This window comes from Macaca nemestrina, chromosome 1 (genome assembly GCF_043159975.1).
Source record: "Macaca nemestrina isolate mMacNem1 chromosome 1, mMacNem.hap1, whole genome shotgun sequence".
Taxonomy (NCBI): Eukaryota; Metazoa; Chordata; class Mammalia; order Primates; family Cercopithecidae; genus Macaca; species Macaca nemestrina.
In genome coordinates this window covers 20,672,672-20,695,789 of record NC_092125.1, presented here as the reverse complement: position 1 = coordinate 20,695,789, position 23,118 = coordinate 20,672,672, and the positions used below count along the sequence as shown (strand labels likewise).

At 49.7% G+C, this 23,118-nt stretch overlaps 7 non-coding genes across 7 annotated transcripts; all 7 read right to left on the bottom strand.

The window, feature by feature from the left end:
- Nucleotides 1–462: 462 nt before the first annotated feature.
- On the bottom strand, nt 463–581 carry LOC139360624 (5S ribosomal RNA). Its single transcript, XR_011618125.1, has one exon. It is a non-coding gene; the product is annotated as a 5S ribosomal RNA (ribosomal RNA).
- A 4,389-nt stretch (nt 582–4,970) lies between these two features.
- LOC139360393 (5S ribosomal RNA) lies at nt 4,971–5,089 on the bottom strand. The gene has a single exon (XR_011617735.1). It is a non-coding gene; the product is annotated as a 5S ribosomal RNA (ribosomal RNA).
- A 2,788-nt stretch (nt 5,090–7,877) lies between these two features.
- Nucleotides 7,878–7,996, bottom strand: LOC139360609 (5S ribosomal RNA). The gene has a single exon (XR_011618115.1). It is a non-coding gene; the product is annotated as a 5S ribosomal RNA (ribosomal RNA).
- Nucleotides 7,997–12,378: 4,382 nt separating this feature from the next.
- Nucleotides 12,379–12,497, bottom strand: LOC139360600 (5S ribosomal RNA). The gene has a single exon (XR_011618104.1). It is a non-coding gene; the product is annotated as a 5S ribosomal RNA (ribosomal RNA).
- A 2,800-nt stretch (nt 12,498–15,297) lies between these two features.
- Nucleotides 15,298–15,416, bottom strand: LOC139360591 (5S ribosomal RNA). The gene has a single exon (XR_011618078.1). It is a non-coding gene; the product is annotated as a 5S ribosomal RNA (ribosomal RNA).
- Nucleotides 15,417–19,839: 4,423 nt separating this feature from the next.
- On the bottom strand, nt 19,840–19,958 carry LOC139360586 (5S ribosomal RNA). Its single transcript, XR_011618074.1, has one exon. It is a non-coding gene; the product is annotated as a 5S ribosomal RNA (ribosomal RNA).
- Nucleotides 19,959–22,752: 2,794 nt separating this feature from the next.
- LOC139360578 (5S ribosomal RNA) lies at nt 22,753–22,871 on the bottom strand. Its single transcript, XR_011618063.1, has one exon. It is a non-coding gene; the product is annotated as a 5S ribosomal RNA (ribosomal RNA).
- Nucleotides 22,872–23,118: the final 247 nt, after the last annotated feature.

The window sequence follows — 23,118 nt, the reverse complement described above, 5'->3', positions numbered from 1 at the left end:
AGGAGAAAGAAAGAAAGAAGGAAAGAAAGAAAGAAGAAAGAACGAGAAGAAAGAAAAGGAAGATAGCAAGGGAAGAAAAAGAAAAGAATGAAAGAAGGAAAGAAAGAAAGAGCAAGCAAGAGAGAGGGAGAGAGAAAGAAAGAAGGAAAGAAAGGAGGAAGGATAGAAAGAAAGATAGGTAGAAAGAAAGAAAGAAGGAAAGACAGCAGAACGAAAGAAAGAAAGAGAGAGAGACAAAGAAAGAAAGGAAAGATAGCAAGGGAAGAAACAGAAAAGAATGAAAGTAAGAAGGAAAGCAAAAGAGAGAGAAAGAGCGAGATAGAGGGAGAGAGAGAAAAAAGGAAAGAAAGAAAGAAAGAAAGGAAAGAAAGAGAGAAAGAAGGAAAGAAAGAAAGAAGAGTGAGTGAGAGAAGGGAAGAAAGGAAGGTAGAAAAGAAAGAAAGAGAAGAAAGCAAGCCAAAAAGCCTACAGCACCCGGTATTCCCAGGCGGTCTCCCATCCAAGTACTAACCAGGCCCGACCCTGCTTAGCTTCCGAGATCAGACGAGATCGGGCGCGTTCAGGGTGGTATGGCCGTAGACGCCGGCAGAGGCGCCTGGCTGCCCCAAGAGCCCGGCCCAGCCATGCCCGCCGGCTTCCAGCCCGCACCGCCAGCCCGGGGTCGTCGTGCTCGGATCGGGATCCCGGAGCCTCTTCGCCTGCTGCCTCTCCCGGCTGCCGAGCTCCCGAGCTTCCACCACGTCGGGCCCGCTCGGAACAGGGAGTGCTCCGAGGCGTCAGGGCCCACAGCCCACGATCCTGGGACCCCGTCGGGTCCTCCGCGCTGTCGCGCAGGTATTCTTTGGGATCCCTGCCGCTCAGGAATCCTGCGAGGCCCCCTCTTGCCCCCTCACCCAGAGTCGTCGAGGCTGGCGAAGGGCGAACAGCGTATTATCAAATGTCTTCTCTGACCACAACAAAATCGAGTTAAAAATCAATAATACAAGGAAAACTGATAAACTGACCTGTTTTCTTTTTGGAAAGTAAAGAACACACTGCTATGGTCTGAATGTCCCCCAAAATTTATATGCTGAAATTTATTTGCCAATATGATAGTATTAAGAGGTGGGCACTGGCCTGGGGTGGTGGCTAACGCTGTCATCCCAGCACTTTGGAAGGGAAAGGCAGTCAGATTGTTCGAGCCCAGGAGTTCAAGACCAGCCAGGGCAAAATGGCAAAACTTGTCTCTAGAATAAACACCAAATTCGGTGGGCGTGGTGGTGCAGGCCTGTAGTCCCAGCTACTCAGGAGGCTGAAGCAGGAGGACTGGTTGAGCCTGGGAGGTCAAGGCTGCAGTGAGCCATGATCAGGCTACAGGCTACTGCGCTGCCGTAGGGGCAATACAATGAGACCCTGTCTCAAAAAAAAAAAAAGGGTAAAAAGGTGGATTCTTTAGGAGGCGATTATCTCATGAGGGTAGAAGTCCTTATGGATGAAATTAGAGCCCTTAGAAAAGGACTTGAGTGGGTTCATTCCCTCCGTCTCCTCCGTGTGGGGACACAATGTTCTTCCCCTCTGAAAGATGAAGCAACGTTGTGTCATCTTGGAAGGAGAGACTGGGCCCTCCTTAGACACTGAATGGGCTGATGACTTGACCTTGGACACCCCAGCCTTGAGAACTGAGAGAAATAAATGTCTCTTTTTAATAAATTATCCAGTCTCAGGTATTTGAAGAGATTCAGATATTTTCTTAAACAACCAATGGGTTAAAGAAGAAACCACAAGAGAAATCAGAAAATACAGTTGGGTGTCAGTATCCACAGGGGATTGGTTCCAGGACCCCATAAGTAGGCCAAAATCCACACAGAGTCAAGTCTTGCAGTTGGCCCTGTAAAACCTGGGCATTAAAAAAGTTAGGCCGCTGTATCCTCAGGGTTTGCGCTCTGTGAAGACTGTATTTTCAATCTGCCTTTGGTTACAGATGCAGAATTAATGAAATCAGAGGACCTACTGTACTTATTGAAAACAATTCCTGTATAAGTGCACCCTTGCAGTTCAAACCCATGTTGTTCAAGGCTCAGCTGTACTCAGAAATGAATGAAAATGAAAACACAGCATAGCCAAACTTTGGGATGCAGTGAAAGCAGTGCTAACAGGGAAATTTATAGTGTGAAATGCTTACATGAAAAAAACCTAAAGAAAGCCAGGCGTCGCGGTTAATGCCTGTAATCCCAGCACTTTGGGAGGCTGAGGTGAGCCAATCACCTGAGGTCAGGAGTTCGAGACTAGCCTGAACAACAGGGAGAAACCCTGTCTCTGCTGAAAATACAAAATTAGCCGGTTGTGGTGGCAGGCGCCTGTAATCCCAGCGACTTGGGAGGCTGAAGCAAGAGAATTGCTTAAACCTGGGAGGCAGAGGTTGCAATGAGCCGAGATCGCACCATTGCACTCCAGCCTGGCCAACAAGAGCGAGACTCCCTCTCAAAAGGAAACAAAACAAAAAACACCCAAAGGACCTCAAATTAGCACTCTAAATTTACACTTTAGGCACTAGAAAAGAACAAATTAAACCCTAGGAAGGAAAGAAAGAAAGATTAATTCAGAAATAAATAAAACAGAAAATACAAAAATGGAGAAAATCAACAAAACTGAAAGTTGGTTTTTTAAAAGATAAAATTGACAAACTTTATGGAGTGACTAAGAAAAAAAGAGAGAATACTCAAATTACTAAAATCAGAAATGGAAGTGGGGACATTACTATTGGATCCAGTCAAAATGAAAACGATTGGCAGGGTGAAGTGGCTCACACCTATAATCCCAGCACTTTGGGAGGCCGAGGCATGCAGATCACTTGAGGTTAGGAGTTCAAGACTAACCTGGCCAACATGGTGAAACCATCTCTACTAAAAATACAAAAAAAAAATAGCCGGGTGTGGTGGTAGGCCCCTGTAATCCCAGCTACTCGGGAGGTTCAGGCAGGTGAATCACTTTAGCTCAGGAGTTCAAGACCAGCCTGGGAGACATGGTCAAACCCGGTCTCTACAAAAAAAAAAAAAAAAAAAAAAAAAAAAAAAGATAAAAAGGAAAGAAAAAAAATAAATTAAAGAAAGAAAGAAAGAAAGAAAGAAAGAAAGAAAGAAAGAAAGAAAGAAAGAAGAAAATTCAGCCCATCTTGATGGCAAAAGCCTGTTGTCCCAGCTACTGAGGAGGCTGAGGTAGGAGGATCGCTTGAACCTGGGAGGTGGAGGTTGTAATGAGCCTAGATCACACCACTGCACTCTAGCCTGGGTGACAGATGAGATCCTGTCTCAAAGAAATAAATGAATAGGATTGTAAGAGAGTGCTAAGAACAATTGTACACCAACATATTGGATAACTTGGATGAAATGGACAAATTCCTAGGAACATGAACCCTACCAAGACTAAATCACAAAGAAAGTGAAAATCTGAATAGACGAGTAACTAGTAAGGAGACTGAATCAGTAACCCAATATCTCCTGCCAAAAAAAAAAAAAAAAAAAAAAAAAGCCTTGGACTTGACTTCTCTATCAAATATTTAGAGAACGAATAGTAATCCTTGTTAATCCTGCCAAAACCTTGAAGAGGAGGGAGTATTCCCTAACTCATTCTATGAGGCTACAATTGCCCTGATACCAAAGCAAGACAAAGATTTTACAAGAGAAAACTGTAGAATAATATCCCATATGAAGATCGATGCCTAAAACTCCTCACCATATCCTAAGACTGTGAGGTGAAATTCATCACAGAAAAGGAAAGCCAAGCAGAAGCCTAAAACTATACCCCTAGTCTGACCGGGCGCTGGTGACTCACGCCTGTAATCCTAGCACTTTGGGTATCCTAGCACTTTGGGAAAGTGGGTGGATCGCCTGAAGTTGGGAGTTCCAGACCAAGACCAAGCTAACCAACATGGAGAAACCCCGTCTCTACTAAAAATACAAAATTAGCCAGGTGTGGTGGTGCATGCCTGTAATCCCAGCTACTCAGGAGGCTGAGGCAGGAGAATGGCGTGAACCCGGGAGGCGGAGCTTGCAGTGGGCCCAGATCTTGCCACTGCACTCCAGGTTGGGTGACAGAGTGAGACTCCGTCTGGAAGAAAAAGGAAAGAAAGAAAGAAACCAAGTAGGAAAGAAAGAAAGAAAGAAAGAAAGAAAGAAAGAAAGAAAGAAAGAAAGAAAGAAAGAAAGAAAGAAAGAAAGAAAGAAAGAAAGAAAGAAAAGAAAGAAAGAAAGAAAGAGAGAGAAAGAGAGAGAGAGAAAGAAAGAGAGAGAAAGAAAGAGAGAGAAAGAAAGAAGGGAAAGATAGTAAGGGAAGAAAAAGAAAAGAATGAAAGTAAGAAGGAAAGAAAGAAAGGAAGAAAGAGGCAAAGACCGAAGAAAGAATGAAAGAAAGAAAGAAAGAGAAAGGAAGAAAGTGAGAAAGAAAGAAAAGCAAGAGAAAAGGAAAGAACGAAATAAAGAAAGAGAAAGAGAAAGAAAGAGACAGAGAGATAGGAGAAAGAAAGAAAGAAGGAAAGAAAAGAAAAGAGAAAGAAAGAAAACAAAGATAGCAAAGGAAGAAAAAGAAAAGAAGGAAAGAAAGAGAGAAAGAGTGAGAAAGAGAGAGAGAGAGAAAGAAGGAAAGAAAGAAAGAAAACAAAGAGAAAGAAAGAAGGAAGGAAAGAAAGAAAGAAAGAGTGATAGAGAGATAGAGAGGAAGGAAGAAAGGAAGGAAGGAAGAAAGAAAGAGAAAGAGAGAGAGACAAAGAAAGAAAGGAAAGATAGCAAGGGGAGAAACAGAAAAGAATGAAAGTAAGAAGGAAAGCACAAGAGAGAGAAAGAGCGAGATAGAAAGAGGGAGAGAGAGAAAGAAAGAAGGAAAGAAAGAAAGAAAGGAAAGAAAGAGAGAAAGAAGGAAAGAAAGAAAGAAGAGTGAGTGAGAGAAGGGAAGAAAGGAAGGTAGAAAAGAAAGAAAGAGAAGAAAGCAAGCCAAAAAGCCTACAGCACCCGGTATTCCCAGGCGGTCTCCCATCCAAGTACTAACCAGGCCCGACCCTGCTTAGCTTCCGAGATCAGACGAGATCGGGCGCGTTCAGGGTAGTATGGCCGTAGACGCCGGCAGAGGCGCCTGGCTGCCCCAAGAGCCCGGCCCAGCCATGCCCGCCGGCTTCCAGCCCGCACCGCCAGCCCGGGGTCGTCGTGCTCGGATCGGGATCCCGGAGCCTCTTCGCCTGCTGCCTCTCCCGGCTGCCGAGCTCCCGAGCTTCCACCACGTCGGGCCCGCTCGGAACAGGGAGTGCTCCGAGGCGTCGGGGCCCAGGGCCCACGATCCTGGGACCCCGGCGGGTCCTCCGCCCTGTCGTGGAGGTATTCTTTTGGATCCCTGGCCGCTGGGGAGCTCCTGCGAGGCCCCCTCTTGGCCCACACCCCCAGAGGCGTCAGGGCTGGCCAAGGGCGAACAGCCGGCCCAGCCGCGCCTGGCCTTTTTCTCACAACGCCCCCACCACGGTGGCTTGTCCCGACCAAGACCCGGCCGGTGGGCAAGAGGGCGTGGGGGCTGGGGTGTTGGGGGATGGCCCTGCTTTGCCCCGGGCTGGCACTAGAGCCGGCAGCCTGATCCCCGGCGAGAGGGGCTGAGAGAAACCCAGAAACACCCCACCACCACCAGCAGCAAATCCACAGCCCCACACACAGACACACCCGGGCGCTCGCGCGCGGGAACCCACACACGCGCGCGCGCTCAGACACAGACACAGACACACACACACACACACACACACACACACACACATACGTGCACACACAAACGGCTTGAAGGAGAGCAAGGAAGAGATAGATGGAGAGATTGAAACCGAGGGAGGGAGAGAGACAGCGATCGAGAGAGACAGGGGAGGTGGAGAGGGAAAGAGACAGAGAGGCAGAGATAGAGAGAGGGACAGAGAGAGCGAGAAAGACAGACAGAGAGGGAGAGACAGAGGAAAGGCGACAGAAATAGCGCGAGGTGCAGGGGCAAACCCAGAAGAGAGAGGGGCAGGGAGCTAGAGAGCGAGAGCGATAGAGCCTTGGAGAGGGAGCGCCCTGCTCCCGTAGGCAGGGCCCTTTTGAGCAGGCCGGGATAGGGTGGAGGGGGCTTGGGCTGGGCCAGAACAGGGTGGCCAGGCCGTCCATGCGAGAGGAGCAACGGAGCGCTGAGACGGGTTTTGTCTTGGATTAATTGCTTGCTTTGGGGGTGGGTTTCGTAGGCTCCTTCCTGTGTTGGCACCTCCCTGTGCTCTTGGTGCGGTGCGGTGGGCCCCTTGATTTGCAGAGTGCGCCCGCCCTTTTGGCGGGAGCCGTGGCACCGGGCGTGCCCACGGGGCCCGAGGCCTGGGTCTCTGGCGTGTCCTCGGGACTGGAGTTTACGCGAAGTTGGTGGCAATGGGAATCCGGGTGCACAGGGACTGTTTTCCTGGTTGCTGGCGAAGCAATGTCCTTCCCCCGGATAAAGCAGCCCCTGCGTTCTGGAGCGGAGGTCTCGGCTGGCGTCTGTGGCACCCGCTGGCCCTGCCCGCCCCTTCCCCCGGTTTGGAAGGTTGCGGCGGCGCCCGCCCGGTGAATGGATTGAATCGCCTGTGCGTTCCGGGAGCGGGAAGGCGCCGGGAACGGCAGGGAACCCGCGCCTGCGCCTTTGGGGTCCGGCCTCCTGCCCTCCAGGGCTGGAGCCGGGCTCCTGGCCGGGCGGCGGCGAGGCGCAAGCGGTGGGATGCTGCTGCCCGGTGGTGCTTTGGTGGCGGACCCCCAGGAGGAGGTCCCCGGCTGCGGCGGGGGTGTAGGCGGGCGACAAGGGGGGAGCAGAGTCCGGGGAGGTTGGGAAGCATGGCGATAGTAGGGGCAAGGGAGGGAGAGGGGAAGCCACAAAAGCCTACAGCAGGCCGGGCGCGGTGGATCACGCCTGTAATGCCAGCACTTTGGGAGGCCGAGGCGGGTGGATCACGAGGTCAGGAGATCCAGACCAGCCTGGCTAACACGGTGAAACCCCGTCTCCACTAAAACTACAAAACATGAGCCGGGCGTGGTGGCGGGCGCCTGTAGTCCCAGCTGCTTGGGAGGCTGAGGCAGGAGAATGGCGTGAACCCGGGAGGCGGAGCTTGCAGTGAGCCGAGATCTTGCCACTGCACTCCAGGCTGGGTGACAGCGAGACTCCGTCTGGAAGAAAAAGGAAAGACAGAAAGAAAGAAGGAAAGAAAGAAAGAAGGAAGGAAAGAAAGAAAGAAGGAAGGAAAGAAAGAAAGAAGGAAGGAAAGAAAGAAAGAAAGAAAGGAGCAAAAAGAGAAGAAAGAAAGAAAGAAAGAAAGAAAGAAAGAAAGAAAGAGAAAGGAAGAAAAGAAAGTGAGAAAGAAAAGCAAGAAACAAGGAAAGAATGAAATAAAGAAAGAGAGAGAAAGAAAGGGACAGAGAGATAGGAGAAAGAAAGAAAGAAGGAAAGAAAGAAAGAAGAAAGAACGAGAAGAAAGAAAAGGAAGATAGCAAGGGAAGAAAAAGAAAAGAATGAAAGAAGGAAAGAAAGAAAGAGCAAGCAAGAGAGAGGGAGAGAGAAAGAAAGAAGGAAAGAAAGGAGGAAGGATAGAAAGAAAGATAGGTAGAAAGAAAGAAAGAAGGAAAGACAGCAGAACGAAAGAAAGAAAGAGAGAGAGACAAAGAAAGAAAGGAAAGATAGCAAGGGAAGAAACAGAAAAGAATGAAAGTAAGAAGGAAAGCAAAAGAGAGAGAAAGAGCGAGATAGAGGGAGAGAGAGAAAAAAGGAAAGAAAGAAAGAAAGAAAGGAAAGAAAGAGAGAAAGAAGGAAAGAAAGAAAGAAGAGTGAGTGAGAGAAGGGAAGAAAGGAAGGTAGAAAAGAAAGAAAGAGAAGAAAGCAAGCCAAAAAGCCTACAGCACCCGGTATTCCCAGGCGGTCTCCCATCCAAGTACTAACCAGGCCCGACCCTGCTTAGCTTCCGAGATCAGACGAGATCGGGCGCGTTCAGGGTGGTATGGCCGTAGACGCCGGCAGAGGCGCCTGGCTGCCCCAAGAGCCCGGCCCAGCCATGCCCGCCGGCTTCCAGCCCGCACCGCCAGCCCGGGGTCGTCGTGCTCGGATCGGGATCCCGGAGCCTCTTCGCCTGCTGCCTCTCCCGGCTGCCGAGCTCCCGAGCTTCCACCACGTCGGGCCCGCTCGGAACAGGGAGTGCTCCGAGGCGTCAGGGCCCACAGCCCACGATCCTGGGACCCCGTCGGGTCCTCCGCGCTGTCGCGCAGGTATTCTTTGGGATCCCTGCCGCTCAGGAATCCTGCGAGGCCCCCTCTTGCCCCCTCACCCAGAGTCGTCGAGGCTGGCGAAGGGCGAACAGCGTATTATCAAATGTCTTCTCTGACCACAACAAAATCGAGTTAAAAATCAATAATACAAGGAAAACTGATAAACTGACCTGTTTTCTTTTTGGAAAGTAAAGAACACACTGCTATGGTCTGAATGTCCCCCAAAATTTATATGCTGAAATTTATTTGCCAATATGATAGTATTAAGAGGTGGGCACTGGCCTGGGGTGGTGGCTAACGCTGTCATCCCAGCACTTTGGAAGGGAAAGGCAGTCAGATTGTTCGAGCCCAGGAGTTCAAGACCAGCCAGGGCAAAATGGCAAAACTTGTCTCTAGAATAAACACCAAATTCGGTGGGCGTGGTGGTGCAGGCCTGTAGTCCCAGCTACTCAGGAGGCTGAAGCAGGAGGACTGGTTGAGCCTGGGAGGTCAAGGCTGCAGTGAGCCATGATCAGGCTACAGGCTACTGCACTGCCGTAGGGGCAATACAATGAGACCCTGTCTCAAAAAAAAAAAAAGGGTAAAAAGGTGGATTCTTTAGGAGGCGATTATCTCATGAGGGTAGAAGTCCTTATGGATGAAATTAGAGCCCTTAGAAAAGGACTTGAGTGGGTTCATTCCCTCCGTCTCCTCCGTGTGGGGACACAATGTTCTTCCCCTCTGAAAGATGAAGCAACGTTGTGTCATCTTGGAAGGAGAGACTGGGCCCTCCTTAGACACTGAATGGGCTGATGACTTGACCTTGGACACCCCAGCCTTGAGAACTGAGAGAAATAAATGTCTCTTTTTAATAAATTATCCAGTCTCAGGTATTTGAAGAGATTCAGATATTTTCTTAAACAACCAATGGGTTAAAGAAGAAACCACAAGAGAAATCAGAAAATACAGTTGGGTGTCAGTATCCACAGGGGATTGGTTCCAGGACCCCATAAGTAGGCCAAAATCCACACAGAGTCAAGTCTTGCAGTTGGCCCTGTAAAACCTGGGCATTAAAAAAGTTAGGCCGCTGTATCCTCAGGGTTTGCGCTCTGTGAAGACTGTATTTTCAATCTGCCTTTGGTTACAGATGCAGAATTAATGAAATCAGGGGACCTACTGTACTTATTGAAAACAATTCCTGTATAAGTGCACCCTTGCAGTTCAAACCCATGTTGTTCAAGGCTCAGCTGTACTCAGAAATGAATGAAAATGAAAACACAGCATAGCCAAACTTTGGGATGCAGTGAAAGCAGTGCTAACAGGGAAATTTATAGTGTGAAATGCTTACATGAAAAAAACCTAAAGAAAGCCAGGCGTCGCGGTTAATGCCTGTAATCCCAGCACTTTGGGAGGCTGAGGTGAGCCAATCACCTGAGGTCAGGAGTTCGAGACTAGCCTGAACAACAGGGAGAAACCCTGTCTCTGCTGAAAATACAAAATTAGCCGGTTGTGGTGGCAGGCGCCTGTAATCCCAGCGACTTGGGAGGCTGAAGCAAGAGAATTGCTTAAACCTGGGAGGCAGAGGTTGCAGTGAGCCGAGATCGCACCATTGCACTCCAGCCTGGCCAACAAGAGCGAGACTCCCTCTCAAAAGGAAACAAAACAAAAAACACCCAAAGGACCTCAAATTAGCACTCTAAATTTACACTTTAGGCACTAGAAAAGAACAAATTAAACCCTAGGAAGGAAAGAAAGAAAGATTAATTCAGAAATAAATAAAACAGAAAATACAAAAATGGAGAAAATCAACAAAACTGAAAGTTGGTTTTTTAAAAGATAAAATTGACAAACTTTATGGAGTGACTAAGAAAAAAAGAGAGAATACTCAAATTACTAAAATCAGAAATGGAAGTGGGGACATTACTATTGGATCCAGTCAAAATGAAAACGATTGGCAGGGTGAAGTGGCTCACACCTATAATCCCAGCACTTTGGGAGGCCGAGGCATGCAGATCACTTGAGGTTAGGAGTTCAAGACTAACCTGGCCAACATGGTGAAACCATCTCTACTAAAAATACAAAAAAAAAAAGAGCCGGGTGTGGTGGTAGGCCCCTGTAATCCCAGCTACTCGGGAGGTTCAGGCAGGTGAATCACTTTAGCTCAGGAGTTCAAGACCAGCCTGGGAGACATGGTCAAACCCGGTCTCTACAAAAAAAAAAAAAAAAAAAAAAAAAAAAAAAAAAAAAAAAGATAAAAAGGAAAGAAAAAAAATAAATTAAAGAAAGAAAGAAAGAAAGAAAGAAAGAAGAAAATTCAGCCCATCTTGATGGCAAAAGCCTGTTGTCCCAGCTACTGAGGAGGCTGAGGTAGGAGGATCGCTTGAACCTGGGAGGTGGAGGTTGTAATGAGCCTAGATCACACCACTGCACTCTAGCCTGGGTGACAGATGAGATCCTGTCTCAAAGAAATAAATGAATAGGATTGTAAGAGAGTGCTAAGAACAATTGTACACCAACATATTGGATAACTTGGATGAAATGGACAAATTCCTAGGAACATGAACCCTACCAAGACTAAATCACAAAGAAAGTGAAAATCTGAATAGACGAGTAACTAGTAAGGAGACTGAATCAGTAACCCAATATCTCCTGCCAAAAAAAAAAAAAAAAAAAAAAAAAAAAAAAAAAAAAAAAAAAAGCCTTGGACTTGACTTCTCTATCAAATATTTAGAGAACGAATAGTAATCCTTGTTAATCCTGCCAAAACCTTGAAGAGGAGGGAGTATTCCCTAACTCATTCTATGAGGCTACAATTGCCCTGATACCAAAGCAAGACAAAGATTTTACAAGAGAAAACTGTAGAATAATATCCCATATGAAGATCGATGCCTAAAACTCCTCACCATATCCTAAGACTGTGAGGTGAAATTCATCACAGAAAAGGAAAGCCAAGCAGAAGCCTAAAACTATACCCCTAGTCTGACCGGGCGCTGGTGACTCACGCCTGTAATCCTAGCACTTTGGGTATCCTAGCACTTTGGGAAAGTGGGTGGATCGCCTGAAGTTGGGAGTTCCAGACCAAGACCAAGCTAACCAACATGGAGAAACCCCGTCTCTACTAAAAATACAAAATTAGCCAGGTGTGGTGGTGCATGCCTGTAATCCCAGCTACTCAGGAGGCTGAGGCAGGAGAATGGCGTGAACCCGGGAGGCGGAGCTTGCAGTGGGCCCAGATCTTGCCACTGCACTCCAGGTTGGGTGACAGAGTGAGACTCCGTCTGGAAGAAAAAGGAAAGAAAGAAAGAAACCAAGTAGGAAAGAAAGAAAGAAAGAAAGAAAGAAAGAAAGAAAGAAAGAAAGAAAGAAAGAAAGAAAGAAAGAAAGAAAGAAAGAAAAGAAAGAAAGAAAGAGAGAGAGAGAAAGAGAGAGAGAGAAAGAAAGAGAGAGAAAGAAAGAGAGAGAAAGAAAGAAGGGAAAGATAGTAAGGGAAGAAAAAGAAAAGAATGAAAGTAAGAAGGAAAGAAAGAAAGGAAGAAAGAGGCAAAGACCGAAGAAAGAATGAAAGAAAGAAAGAAAGAGAAAGGAAGAAAGTGAGAAAGAAAGAAAAGCAAGAGAAAAGGAAAGAACGAAATAAAGAAAGAGAAAGAGAAAGAAAGAGACAGAGAGATAGGAGAAAGAAAGAAAGAAGGAAAGAAAAGAAAAGAGAAAGAAAGAAAACAAAGATAGCAAAGGAAGAAAAAGAAAAGAAGGAAAGAAAGAGAGAAAGAGTGAGAAAGAGAGAGAGAGAGAAAGAAGGAAAGAAAGAAAGAAAACAAAGAGAAAGAAAGAAGGAAGGAAAGAAAGAAAGAAAGAGTGATAGAGAGATAGAGAGGAAGGAAGAAAGGAAGGAAGGAAGAAAGAAAGAGAAAGAGAGAGAGACAAAGAAAGAAAGGAAAGATAGCAAGGGGAGAAACAGAAAAGAATGAAAGTAAGAAGGAAAGCACAAGAGAGAGAAAGAGCGAGATAGAAAGAGGGAGAGAGAGAAAGAAAGAAGGAAAGAAAGAAAGAAAGGAAAGAAAGAGAGAAAGAAGGAAAGAAAGAAAGAAGAGTGAGTGAGAGAAGGGAAGAAAGGAAGGTAGAAAAGAAAGAAAGAGAAGAAAGCAAGCCAAAAAGCCTACAGCACCCGGTATTCCCAGGCGGTCTCCCATCCAAGTACTAACCAGGCCCGACCCTGCTTAGCTTCCGAGATCAGACGAGATCGGGCGCGTTCAGGGTGGTATGGCCGTAGACGCCGGCAGAGGCGCCTGGCTGCCCCAAGAGCCCGGCCCAGCCATGCCCGCCGGCTTCCAGCCCGCACCGCCAGCCCGGGGTCGTCGTGCTCGGATCGGGATCCCGGAGCCTCTTCGCCTGCTGCCTCTCCCGGCTGCCGAGCTCCCGAGCTTCCACCACGTCGGGCCCGCTCGGAACAGGGAGTGCTCCGAGGCGTCGGGGCCCAGGGCCCACGATCCTGGGACCCCGGCGGGTCCTCCGCCCTGTCGTGGAGGTATTCTTTTGGATCCCTGGCCGCTGGGGAGCTCCTGCGAGGCCCCCTCTTGGCCCACACCCCCAGAGGCGTCAGGGCTGGCCAAGGGCGAACAGCCGGCCCAGCCGCGCCTGGCCTTTTTCTCACAACGCCCCCACCACGGTGGCTTGTCCCGACCAAGACCCGGCCGGTGGGCAAGAGGGCGTGGGGGCTGGGGTGTTGGGGGATGGCCCTGCTTTGCCCCGGGCTGGCACTAGAGCCGGCAGCCTGATCCCCGGCGAGAGGGGCTGAGAGAAACCCAGAAACACCCCACCACCACCAGCAGCAAATCCACAGCCCCACACACAGACACACCCGGGCGCTCGCGCGCGGGAACCCACACACGCGCGCGCGCTCAGACACAGACACAGACACACACACACACACACACACACACACACACACACACATACGTGCACACACAAACGGCTTGAAGGAGAGCAAGGAAGAGATAGATGGAGAGATTGAAACCGAGGGAGGGAGAGAGACAGCGATCGAGAGAGACAGGGGAGGTGGAGAGGGAAAGAGACAGAGAGGCAGAGATAGAGAGAGGGACAGAGAGAGCGAGAAAGACAGACAGAGAGGGAGAGACAGAGGAAAGGCGACAGAAATAGCGCGAGGTGCAGGGGCAAACCCAGAAGAGAGAGGGGCAGGGAGCTAGAGAGCGAGAGCGATAGAGCCTTGGAGAGGGAGCGCCCTGCTCCCGTAGGCAGGGCCCTTTTGAGCAGGCCGGGATAGGGTGGAGGGGGCTTGGGCTGGGCCAGAACAGGGTGGCCAGGCCGTCCATGCGAGAGGAGCAACGGAGCGCTGAGACGGGTTTTGTCTTGGATTAATTGCTTGCTTTGGGGGTGGGTTTCGTAGGCTCCTTCCTGTGTTGGCACCTCCCTGTGCTCTTGGTGCGGTGCGGTGGGCCCCTTGATTTGCAGAGTGCGCCCGCCCTTTTGGCGGGAGCCGTGGCACCGGGCGTGCCCACGGGGCCCGAGGCCTGGGTCTCTGGCGTGTCCTCGGGACTGGAGTTTACGCGAAGTTGGTGGCAATGGGAATCCGGGTGCACAGGGACTGTTTTCCTGGTTGCTGGCGAAGCAATGTCCTTCCCCCGGATAAAGCAGCCCCTGCGTTCTGGAGCGGAGGTCTCGGCTGGCGTCTGTGGCACCCGCTGGCCCTGCCCGCCCCTTCCCCCGGTTTGGAAGGTTGCGGCGGCGCCCGCCCGGTGAATGGATTGAATCGCCTGTGCGTTCCGGGAGCGGGAAGGCGCCGGGAACGGCAGGGAACCCGCGCCTGCGCCTTTGGGGTCCGGCCTCCTGCCCTCCAGGGCTGGAGCCGGGCTCCTGGCCGGGCGGCGGCGAGGCGCAAGCGGTGGGATGCTGCTGCCCGGTGGTGCTTTGGTGGCGGACCCCCAGGAGGAGGTCCCCGGCTGCGGCGGGGGTGTAGGCGGGCGACAAGGGGGGAGCAGAGTCCGGGGAGGTTGGGAAGCATGGCGATAGTAGGGGCAAGGGAGGGAGAGGGGAAGCCACAAAAGCCTACAGCAGGCCGGGCGCGGTGGATCACGCCTGTAATGCCAGCACTTTGGGAGGCCGAGGCGGGTGGATCACGAGGTCAGGAGATCCAGACCAGCCTGGCTAACACGGTGAAACCCCGTCTCCACTAAAACTACAAAACATGAGCCGGGCGTGGTGGCGGGCGCCTGTAGTCCCAGCTGCTTGGGAGGCTGAGGCAGGAGAATGGCGTGAACCCGGGAGGCGGAGCTTGCAGTGAGCCGAGATCTTGCCACTGCACTCCAGGCTGGGTGACAGCGAGACTCCGTCTGGAAGAAAAAGGAAAGACAGAAAGAAAGAAGGAAAGAAAGAAAGAAGGAAGGAAAGAAAGAAAGAAGGAAGGAAAGAAAGAAAGAAGGAAGGAAAGAAAGAAAGAAGGAAGGAAAGAAAGAAAGAAAGGAGCAAAAAGAGAAGAAAGAAAGAAAGAAAGAAAGAAAGAAAGAGAAAGGAAGAAAAGAAAGTGAGAAAGAAAAGCAAGAAACAAGGAAAGAATGAAATAAAGAAAGAGAGAGAAAGAAAGGGACAGAGAGATAGGAGAAAGAAAGAAAGAAGGAAAGAAAGAAAGAAGAAAGAACGAGAAGAAAGAAAAGGAAGATAGCAAGGGAAGAAAAAGAAAAGAATGAAAGAAGGAAAGAAAGAAAGAGCAAGCAAGAGAGAGGGAGAGAGAAAGAAAGAAGGAAAGAAAGGAGGAAGGATAGAAAGAAAGATAGGTAGAAAGAAAGAAAGAAGGAAAGACAGCAGAAAGAAAGAAAGAAAGAGAGAGAGACAAAGAAAGAAAGGAAAGATAGCAAGGGAAGAAACAGAAAAGAATGAAAGTAAGAAGGAAAGCACAAGAGAGAGAAAGAGCGAGATAGAGGGAGAGAGAGAAAAAAGGAAAGAAAGAAAGAAAGAAAGGAAAGAAAGAGAGAAAGAAGGAAAGAAAGAAAGAAGAGTGAGTGAGAGAAGGGAAGAAAGGAAGGTAGAAAAGAAAGAAAGAGAAGAAAGCAAGCCAAAAAGCCTACAGCACCCGGTATTCCCAGGCGGTCTCCCATCCAAGTACTAACCAGGCCCGACCCTGCTTAGCTTCCGAGATCAGACGAGATCGGGCGCGTTCAGGGTGGTATGGCCGTAGACGCCGGCAGAGGCGCCTGGCTGCCCCAAGAGCCCGGCCCAGCCATGCCCGCCGGCTTCCAGCCCGCACCGCCAGCCCGGGGTCGTCGTGCTCGGATCGGGATCCCGGAGCCTCTTCGCCTGCTGCCTCTCCCGGCTGCCGAGCTCCCGAGCTTCCACCACGTCGGGCCCGCTCGGAACAGGGAGTGCTCCGAGGCGTCAGGGCCCACAGCCCACGATCCTGGGACCCCGTCGGGTCCTCCGCGCTGTCGCGCAGGTATTCTTTGGGATCCCTGCCGCTCAGGAATCCTGCGAGGCCCCCTCTTGCCCCCTCACCCAGAGTCGTCGAGGCTGGCGAAGGGCGAACAGCGTATTATCAAATGTCTTCTCTGACCACAACAAAATCGAGTTAAAAATCAATAATACAAGGAAAACTGATAAACTGACCTGTTTTCTTTTTGGAAAGTAAAGAACACACTGCTATGGTCTGAATGTCCCCCAAAATTTATATGCTGAAATTTATTTGCCAATATGATAGTATTAAGAGGTGGGCACTGGCCTGGGGTGGTGGCTAACGCTGTCATCCCAGCACTTTGGAAGGGAAAGGCAGTCAGATTGTTCGAGCCCAGGAGTTCAAGACCAGCCAGGGCAAAATGGCAAAACTTGTCTCTAGAATAAACACCAAATTCGGTGGGCGTGGTGGTGCAGGCCTGTAGTCCCAGCTACTCAGGAGGCTGAAGCAGGAGGACTGGTTGAGCCTGGGAGGTCAAGGCTGCAGTGAGCCATGATCAGGCTACAGGCTACTGCGCTGCCGTAGGGGCAATACAATGAGACCCTGTCTCAAAAAAAAAAAAAGGGTAAAAAGGTGGATTCTTTAGGAGGCGATTATCTCATGAGGGTAGAAGTCCTTATGGATGAAATTAGAGCCCTTAGAAAAGGACTTGAGTGGGTTCATTCCCTCCATCTCCTCCGTGTGGGGACACAATGTTCTTCCCCTCTGAAAGATGAAGCAACGTTGTGTCATCTTGGAAGGAGAGACTGGGCCCTCCTTAGACACTGAATGGGCTGATGACTTGACCTTGGACACCCCAGCCTTGAGAACTGAGAGAAATAAATGTCTCTTTTTAATAAATTATCCAGTCTCAGGTATTTGAAGAGATTCAGATATTTTCTTAAACAACCAATGGGTTAAAGAAGAAACCACAAGAGAAATCAGAAAATACAGTTGGGTGTCAGTATCCACAGGGGATTGGTTCCAGGACCCCATAAGTAGGCCAAAATCCACACAGAGTCAAGTCTTGCAGTTGGCCCTGTAAAACCTGGGCATTAAAAAAGTTAGGCCGCTGTATCCTCAGGGTTTGCACTCTGTGAAGACTGTATTTTCAATCTGCCTTTGGTTACAGATGCAGAATTAATGAAATCAGGGGACCTACTGTACTTATTGAAAACAATTCCTGTATAAGTGCACCCTTGCAGTTCAAACCCATGTTGTTCAAGGCTCAGCTGTACTCAGAAATGAATGAAAATGAAAACACAGCATAGCCAAACTTTGGGATGCAGTGAAAGCAGTGCTAACAGGGAAATTTATAGTGTGAAATGCTTACATGAAAAAAACCTAAAGAAAGCCAGGCGTCGCGGTTAATGCCTGTAATCCCAGCACTTTGGGAGGCTGAGGTGAGCCAATCACCTGAGGTCAGGAGTTCGAGACTAGCCTGAACAACAGGGAGAAACCCTGTCTCTGCTGAAAATACAAAATTAGCCGGTTGTGGTGGCAGGCGCCTGTAATCCCAGCGACTTGGGAGGCTGAAGCAAGAGAATTGCTTAAACCTGGGAGGCAGAGGTTGCAGTGAGCCGAGATCGCACCATTGCACTCCAGCCTGGCCAACAAGAGCGAGACTCCCTCTCAAAAGGAAACAAAACAAAAAACACCCAAAGGACCTCAAATTAGCACTCTAAATTTACACTTTAGGCACTAGAAAAGAACAAATTAAACCCTAGGAAGGAAAGAAAGAAAGATTAATTCAGAAATAAATAAAACAGAAAATACAAAAATGGAGAAAATCAACAAAACTGAAAGTTGGTTTTTTAAAAGATAAAATTGACAAACTTTATGGAGTGACTAAGAAAAAAAGAGAGAATACTCAAATTACTAAAATCAGAAATGGAAGTGGGGACATTACTATTGGATCCAGTCAAAATGAAAACGATTGGCAGGGTGAAGTGGCTCACACCTATAATCCCAGCACTTTGGGAGGCCGAGGCATGCAGATCACTTGAGGTTAGGAGTTCAAGACTAACCTGGCCAACATGGTGAAACCATCTCTACTAAAAATACAAAAAAAAAAAGAGCCGGGTGTGGTGGTAGGCCCCTGTAATCCCAGCTACTCGGGAGGTTCAGGCAGGTGAATCACTTTAGCTCAGGAGTTCAAGACCAGCCTGGGAGACATGGTCAAACCCGGTCTCTACAAAAAAAAAAAAAAAAAAAAAAAAAAAAAAAAGATAAAAAGGAAAGAAAAAAAATAAATTAAAGAAAGAAAGAAAGAAAGAAAGAAAGAAAGAAAGAAGAAAATTCAGCCCATCTTGATGGCAAAAGCCTGTTGTCCCAGCTACTGAGGAGGCTGAGGTAGGAGGATCGCTTGAACCTGGGAGGTGGAGGTTGTAATGAGCCTAGATCACACCACTGCACTCTAGCCTGGGTGACAGATGAGATCCTGTCTCAAAGAAATAAATGAATAGGATTGTAAGAGAGTGCTAAGAACAATTGTACACCAACATATTGGATAACTTGGATGAAATGGACAAATTCCTAGGAACATGAACCCTACCAAGACTAAATCACAAAGAAAGTGAAAATCTGAATAGACGAGTAACTAGTAAGGAGACTGAATCAGTAACCCAATATCTCCTGCCAAAAAAAAAAAAAAAAAAAAAAAAAAAAAAAGCCTTGGACTTGACTTCTCTATCAAATATTTAGAGAACGAATAGTAATCCTTGTTAATCCTGCCAAAACCTTGAAGAGGAGGGAGTATTCCCTAACTCATTCTATGAGGCTACAATTGCCCTGATACCAAAGCAAGACAAAGATTTTACAAGAGAAAACTGTAGAATAATATCCCATATGAAGATCGATGCCTAAAACTCCTCACCATATCCTAAGACTGTGAGGTGAAATTCATCACAGAAAAGGAAAGCCAAGCAGAAGCCTAAAACTATACCCCTAGTCTGACCGGGCGCTGGTGACTCACGCCTGTAATCCTAGCACTTTGGGTATCCTAGCACTTTGGGAAAGTGGGTGGATCGCCTGAAGTTGGGAGTTCCAGACCAAGACCAAGCTAACCAACATGGAGAAACCCCGTCTCTACTAAAAATACAAAATTAGCCAGGTGTGGTGGTGCATGCCTGTAATCCCAGCTACTCAGGAGGCTGAGGCAGGAGAATGGCGTGAACCCGGGAGGCGGAGCTTGCAGTGGGCCCAGATCTTGCCACTGCACTCCAGGTTGGGTGACAGAGTGAGACTCCGTCTGGAAGAAAAAGGAAAGAAAGAAAGAAACCAAGTAGGAAAGAAAGAAAGAAAGAAAGAAAGAAAGAAAGAAAGAAAGAAAGAAAGAAAGAAAGAAAGAAAGAAAGAAAGAAAGAAAGAAAGAAAGAAAAGAAAGAAAGAAAGAAAGAAAGAAAGAAAGAAAGAGAGAGAGAGAGAAAGAGAGAGAGAAAGAGAGAGAGAAAGAAAGAGAGAGAAAGAAAGAGAGAGAAAGAAAGAGAGAGAAAGAAAGAAGGGAAAGATAGTAAGGGAAGAAAAAGAAAAGAATGAAAGTAAGAAGGAAAGAAAGAAAGGAAGAAAGAGGCAAAGACCGAAGAAAGAATGAAAGAAAGAAAGAAAGAGAAAGGAAGAAAGTGAGAAAGAAAGAAAAGCAAGAGAAAAGGAAAGAACGAAATAAAGAAAGAGAAAGAGAAAGAGACAGAGAGATAGGAGAAAGAAAGAAAGAAGGAAAGAAAAGAAAAGAGAAAGAAAGAAAACAAAGATAGCAAAGGAAGAAAAAGAAAAGAAGGAAAGAAAGAGAGAAAGAGTGAGAAAGAGAGAGAGAGAGAAAGAAGGAAAGAAAGAAAGAAAACAAAGAGAAAGAAAGAAGGAAGGAAAGAAAGAAAGAAAGAGTGATAGAGAGATAGAGAGGAAGGAAGAAAGGAAGGAAGGAAGAAAGAAAGAGAAAGAGAGAGAGACAAAGAAAGAAAGGAAAGATAGCAAGGGGAGAAACAGAAAAGAATGAAAGTAAGAAGGAAAGCACAAGAGAGAGAAAGAGCGAGATAGAAAGAGGGAGAGAGAGAAAGAAAGAAGGAAAGAAAGAAAGAAAGGAAAGAAAGAGAGAAAGAAGGAAAGAAAGAAAGAAGAGTGAGTGAGAGAAGGGAAGAAAGGAAGGTAGAAAAGAAAGAAAGAGAAGAAAGCAAGCCAAAAAGCCTACAGCACCCGGTATTCCCAGGCGGTCTCCCATCCAAGTACTAACCAGGCCCGACCCTGCTTAGCTTCCGAGATCAGACGAGATCGGGCGCGTTCAGGGTGGTATGGCCGTAGACGCCGGCAGAGGCGCCTGGCTGCCCCAAGAGCCCGGCCCAGCCATGCCCGCCGGCTTCCAGCCCGCACCGCCAGCCCGGGGTCGTCGTGCTCGGATCGGGATCCCGGAGCCTCTTCGCCTGCTGCCTCTCCCGGCTGCCGAGCTCCCGAGCTTCCACCACGTCGGGCCCGCTCGGAACAGGGAGTGCTCCGAGGCGTCGGGGCCCAGGGCCCACGATCCTGGGACCCCGGCGGGTCCTCCGCCCTGTCGTGGAGGTATTCTTTTGGATCCCTGGCCGCTGGGGAGCTCCTGCGAGGCCCCCTCTTGGCCCACACCCCCAGAGGCGTCAGGGCTGGCCAAGGGCGAACAGCCGGCCCAGCCGCGCCTGGCCTTTTTCTCACAACGCCCCCACCACGGTGGCTTGTCCCGACCAAGACCCGGCCGGTGGGCAAGAGGGCGTGGGGGCTGGGGTGTTGGGGGATGGCCCTGCTTTGCCCCGGGCTGGCACTAGAGCCGGCAGCCTGATCCCCGGCGAGAGGGGCTGAGAGAAACCCAGAAACACCCCACCACCACCAGCAGCAAATCCACAGCCCCACACACAGACACACCCGGGCGCTCGCGCGCGGGAACCCACACACGCGCGCGCGCTCAGACACAGACACAGACACACACACACACACACACACACACACACACACACATACGTGCACACACAAACGGCTTGAAGGAGAGCAAGGAAGAGATAGATGGAGAGATTGAAACCGAGGGAGGGAGAGAGACAGCGATCGAGAGAGACAGGGGAGGTGGAGAGGGAAAGAGACAGAGAGGCAGAGATAGAGAGAGGGACAGAGAGAGCGAGAAAGACAGACAGAGAGGGAGAGACAGAGGAAAGGCGACAGAAATAGCGCGAGGTGCAGGGGCAAACCCAGAAGAGAGAGGGGCAGGGAGCTAGAGAGCGAGAGCGATAGAGCCTTGGAGAGGGAGCGCCCTGCTCCCGTAGGCAGGGCCCTTTTGAGCAGGCCGGGATAGGGTGGAGGGGGCTTGGGCTGGGCCAGAACAGGGTGGCCAGGCCGTCCATGCGAGAGGAGCAACGGAGCGCTGAGACGGGTTTTGTCTTGGATTAATTGCTTGCTTTGGGGGTGGGTTTCGTAGGCTCCTTCCTGTGTTGGCACCTCCCTGTGCTCTTGGTGCGGTGCGGTGGGCCCCTTGATTTGCAGAGTGCGCCCGCCCTTTTGGCGGGAGCCGTGGCACCGGGCGTGCCCACGGGGCCCGAGGCCTGGGTCTCTGGCGTGTCCTCGGGACTGGAGTTTACGCGAAGTTGGTGGCAATGGGAATCCGGGTGCACAGGGACTGTTTTCCTGGTTGCTGGCGAAGCAATGTCCTTCCCCCGGATAAAGCAGCCCCTGCGTTCTGGAGCGGAGGTCTCGGCTGGCGTCTGTGGCACCCGCTGGCCCTGCCCGCCCCTTCCCCCGGTTTGGAAGGTTGCGGCGGCGCCCGCCCGGTGAATGGATTGAATCGCCTGTGCGTTCCGGGAGCGGGAAGGCGCCGGGAACGGCAGGGAACCCGCGCCTGCGCCTTTGGGGTCCGGCCTCCTGCCCTCCAGGGCTGGAGCCGGGCTCCTGGCCGGGCGGCGGCGAGGCGCAAGCGGTGGGATGCTGCTGCCCGGTGGTGCTTTGGTGGCGGACCCCCAGGAGGAGGTCCCCGGCTGCGGCGGGGGTGTAGGCGGGCGACAAGGGGGGAGCAGAGTCCGGGGAGGTTGGGAAGCATGGCGATAGTAGGGGCAAGGGAGGGAGAGGGGAAGCCACAAAAGCCTACAGCAGGCCGGGCGCGGTGGATCACGCCTGTAATGCCAGCACTTTGGGAGGCCGAGGCGGGTGGATCACGAGGTCAGGAGATCCAGACCAGCCTGGCTAACACGGTGAAACCCCGTCTCCACTAAAACTACAAAACATGAGCCGGGCGTGGTGGCGGGCGCCTGTAGTCCCAGCTGCTTGGGAGGCTGAGGCAGGAGAATGGCGTGAACCCGGGAGGCGGAGCTTGCAGTGAGCCGAGATCTTGCCACTGCACTCCAGGCTGGGTGACAGCGAGACTCCGTCTGGAAGAAAAAGGAAAGACAGAAAGAAAGAAGGAAAGAAAGAAAGAAGGAAGGAAAGAAAGAAAGAAAGAAGGAAGGAAAGAAAGAAAGAAGGAAGGAAAGAAAGAAAGAAAGAAAGGAGCAAAAAGAGAAGAAAGAAAGAAAGAAAGAAAGAAAGAAAGAAAGAAAGAGAAAGGAAGAAAAGAAAGTGAGAAAGAAAAGCAAGAAACAAGGAAAGAATGAAATAAAGAAAGAGAGAGAAAGAAAGGGACAGAGAGATAGGAGAAAGAAAGAAAGAAGGAAAGAAAGAAAGAAGAAAGAACGAGAAGAAAGAAAAGGAAGATAGCAAGGGAAGAAAAAGAAAAGAATGAAAGAAGGAAAGAAAGAAAGAGCAAGCAAGAGAGAGGGAGAGAGAAAGAAAGAAGGAAAGAAAGGAGGAAGGATAGAAAGAAAGATAGGTAGAAAGAAAGAAAGAAGGAAAGACAGCAGAACGAAAGAAAGAAAGAGAGAGAGACAAAGAAAGAAAGGAAAGATAGCAAGGGAAGAAACAGAAAAGAATGAAAGTAAGAAGGAAAGCACAAGAGAGAGAAAGAGCGAGATAGAGGGAGAGAGAGAAAAAAGGAAAGAAAGAAAGAAAGAAAGGAAAGAAAGAGAGAAAGAAGGAAAGAAAGAAAGAAGAGTGAGTGAGAGAAGGGAAGAAAGGAAGGTAGAAAAGAAAGAAAGAGAAGAAAGCAAGCCAAAAAGCCTACAGCACCCGGTATTCCCAGGCGGTCTCCCATCCAAGTACTAACCAGGCCCGACCCTGCTTAGCTTCCGAGATCAGACGAGATCGGGCGCGTTCAGGGTGGTATGGCCGTAGACGCCGGCAGAGGCGCCTGGCTGCCCCAAGAGCCCGGCCCAGCCATGCCCGCCGGCTTCCAGCCCGCACCGCCAGCCCGGGGTCGTCGTGCTCGGATCGGGATCCCGGAGCCTCTTCGCCTGCTGCCTCTCCCGGCTGCCGAGCTCCCGAGCTTCCACCACGTCGGGCCCGCTCGGAACAGGGAGTGCTCCGAGGCGTCAGGGCCCACAGCCCACGATCCTGGGACCCCGTCGGGTCCTCCGCGCTGTC